General features: G+C 40.0%; 1 long non-coding RNA gene across 1 annotated transcript; it reads right to left on the reverse strand.

The window, feature by feature from the left end:
- Positions 1-1455: 1455 nt before the first annotated feature.
- On the reverse strand, positions 1456-3077 carry LOC134791142 (uncharacterized). The gene is made up of 3 exons (XR_010144271.1): positions 2871-3077; positions 2074-2232; positions 1456-1564 (listed from the first exon to the last, which is right to left on the reverse strand). It is a non-coding gene; the product is annotated as an uncharacterized LOC134791142 (long non-coding RNA).
- Between the last annotated feature and the right edge of the window lie 817 nt (positions 3078-3894).

Consider the following 3894-nt stretch of genomic DNA (forward strand, 5'->3'; position numbering starts at 1 on the left):
CTTTGATGCGCATAACAACTTGTGTCATAATCATCATTGCGCATACAAATGAAAAGTCATATTATATTGTGTCATACATTTTTAGCCATAATATTTGATGACATACTCAGCAGTTGTCATAATTTTTTGTGCATATAGGTTTTGATTATAATGAATCAAATGTCATACCAGCTAAAAGCATATTTATCGATATTTATAAGGTTTTTACGTATAACGTTTAGTAGCATAATATTTTTCAACCATAATGGTTTACATAAATAATTTAAGAAATTAATTTTAGCCTCTCAACAACTCCTCGAAAAAACCTTTTCCCTATTAATCTCCGTCCAAACACTTAATTCGACGGAGCCCCGCTCACGCGGGGCTCCTATTTCTGCGTAGTTTGCCCTTCGGGCATCTAAAGCAACCTAACGAACCTAACCTACCTACTTATTATGATTAGTTTCTTTTATGACCACTAAATATATGACTTAATTTTTTATGTCTATATTAATACTATGCACTGCAATACTTCGAACGAAAAACAATTATGGATATCAAGCAGATGACTTAAAATTTTAAGTGAATTAAATTAATGACTACAAAAATTATGACATAACTAATTTATGACAAAAACCCAGTTATGCTCAGGAATAATTCTGACTTAAGATTTTTATGACTTACAATTTTATACATAAAGTGTTATGACAATTAAAAATATGACAATAGTTTTTATGCGACCAGAGGGAGTCCCGTGGCCATGTCGCTAAGACGCATAGTTTCCGAGATCGAAAAACCGAAAAATGGGACCTTCAAACCCCTCTCCCCCGGCTCAGGGGCTATGGCCGGAGACTTTTAATATGTTCACCTTATACGGAGTAAAAAATTGTGTTCCAAGCGTTTCCCTTTATAACTTTTTTGGGAATTCATTGCCTGGCCTGTTATGTAGGTACTCGTACAAAATAATACATTATTTTTGTTGCACATTTCACATACTTTACCTATACCTACCGTTTGTAATATACAGGATGGCTAAAAAATAACTGCATTCCCGTTGCCAGGGCGGTTTTGGGATTATACTGAGCAACTTTTACTATGGGACCAACCCCGAAATCGCCTAAAAAAAATTGTTTTCATACATTTTGGCTGGTCCATTTTCTATGGAAGGGTAAAAAATTTTTCGTGATTTCGGGGTTGGTTCCATAGTAAAAGTTACTCAGTAAAACCCAAAAATTTTCTTGGCAACCTGGAATGCAGTTATTTTTTAACCACCGTGTATAAAGATATGTACATTGTAATGTGTGAAGAATCATTATTAGATTCGCCTCATTTGTGGGAGTGATATACATAGGTTGTAATGGAGTATATTGAAATTGCTTGCGGGTTTTTACTTTTTACTATCTTTATTTCGACTTGTTAATATAGTAAATCATATGAACCTGTGTTTGATTACTGCATCAAGGTATCCTTCTACCACTCGCTCGCCGTCACGTACGTAACTCAAGAACATGCGAGAATTCTTAATAGGGAACGTCGAGAGGAGCGGCATATTCGGAATAGAGCAGTTCCAGAAATTATACTCTCCCTGAAAAATAAAACAGTAGCTGCAGAATATTTGGTAAAGTCGACAGTACCCTTAAGGATGACTCACGCTAGACCGGGCCAGCCGTCATAGAAAATGGCATGTCGGATGTCGGACGCCTCGGCCCGGTCCCGGCCCGGTTTAGCGTGAGTCATCCTTTACAATAGTGTGCAAACTGAGTGAACGGTCGAGATACCAACGGGATCTAAGGCGCGGCTTCCGTGTTAAAGTAATGCGAGTCTCACTGCAAGCCATTCAAATCCTTTGGAAGCTTAATGCCACGCTGTATACGCCCCGCCAAACGCGTACCCAAATGCGCCGTCAAACGCCCCGCCAAACGGGCCATCAAACGCGCCGTCAATCGCCCCGCCAAACGCGTACCCAAACGCGCCGCCAAACGCCCCGCCAAACGCCCCGCCAAACGCGCCGCCAAACGCGTCCCCAAACGCGCCGTCAAACGCGCCGCTAGACGCTCGCCATTCCCCAAAGACATAAACCCTCAAAAGCCTTACCTTTGGAAAAGGACAAGAGGAGGCGTTAAAATATTTCATGTAGAAAGGCTTAAAGACGTCATATTTATGGTCTGAAAAATACTCGCAAAGCCCGAAGCGCATCACTAACATGCTGGGGCGATACTCGTTGCTCAAGAACTCGTAAAAATCAAGAGTTACCTGTAAAGTAATCATAAAAACTTAATTATGAGCTAGCCATAGGTACATATGTACCTACTATGTATGTATATACGGTCAAGCCTGAGTTGGTCTTATGGAAAATATTACAACATTGTAAAAAAAAAAAGTGTGATAAAGCGCTGGTGGCCTAGCGGTAAGAGCGTGAGACTTTCAAATCAGAGGTCGCGGGTTCAAACCCCGGCTCGTACCAATGAGTTTTTCGGAACTTACGTACGAAATATCATTTGATAACCAGTCGCTTTTCGGTGAAGGAAAACATCGTGAGGAAACCGGGCTAATCCTAATAAGGCCTAGTTTCCCCTCTGGGTTGGAAGGTCAGATGGCAGTCGCTTTCGTAAAAACTAGTGCCTATGTCAATTCTTGGGATTAGTTGTCAAGCGGACCCCAGGCTCCCAAGAGCCGTGGCAATATGCCGGGATAACGCGAGGAAGATGATGATTGTAAAAAAAGTGTGATGGCAGAGAGTCCTTAGGCTCCGAGTCGCTACTCGCTACGACTCATACTTGACCGGTTTTGTGAAATAATATACACAGATTGGTAATTTTTTTTGTCATTTTTTTTGTCATTTTCGACCATCTTTGCTTTTACGAACATATAATATTATAAAGTCAACTCACTACAATGTCGTTCCCAAAGACAGTTAAGGTTTTTAACCGAAAGTTTAAGTAGTGGATGGGGTCTCGGCGGCTGTATCTCTGGGCTGTCGCGGTCATGTACTCAAAATATTTAGGATTCCAGTATGTAACGTTTGGATGCTCAAAGTCAACGTAGTATACCTATAAATTAATTAAAAATAGTTGATTAATATGACTTTAAAGAAACACCAGTTAAATAAAAAGACACTTGTCGCAAAATGCAGATTCTGGTTAGGTTAGATAGATATAGAAGACAGTCATTCTCGCCCTTTCAATCAATCGACATAGGTATTTACTCGTAAAGACATACACAAACCTTATACAACACAAGCCTACACAACAACACACACACAACACAACAACAACAACACGAGCCTAACAAGACACGCACAACAGAAGCCTAACAAGATAGAGTCTGTGCGGAAAGAGAAGAGTCGTGAAATGTATGGGATACAATACATTCTACGACTCTTCTCTTTCCGCACAGACTCTATTATACACAACACAAGCTTTATTGAGCTTACTGTGGTGGGACTTAGTCAATTTGTGTGATAATATCCTATAATATTTATTTATACTACTATTTTTAATAACATCTAGGTACACGCTGCTATTGCTTCTTTAATTTGGAATGTACACAATGGGGTTGTTTAAATTCGAAGAAAACGAATCACTTCGTCTAGTAACCAATTTACTGACCAGTTCCTTGGCGGTGAGCATTGCAGCGTAAAAGATTACCAGCAGCGTCGTCCACATCTCTTATAATACCAGTCTACCAAGAGAAATCCAGCCAGGACTAGGACTGATATCGGAAAGTGTCCTAACGTCAGGGTTTCAGCGGTCACTTCATTCGATGAAGTAACTAAGTATTCAAATGTTGTACCTGAAATAGTCTGTACCGCAATGAATCTACAGTCATTGACCGCGCTAGTTCATGCTTTTTAGGATTCCGTAGCCAAAAGGTGTGGGAACACTATTACCAAAGATAATATATAACTCCGTATAA

The sequence above is a fragment of the Cydia splendana genome, chromosome 5, assembly GCF_910591565.1.
Source record: "Cydia splendana chromosome 5, ilCydSple1.2, whole genome shotgun sequence".
Lineage (NCBI taxonomy): Eukaryota > Metazoa > Arthropoda > Insecta > Lepidoptera > Tortricidae > Cydia > Cydia splendana.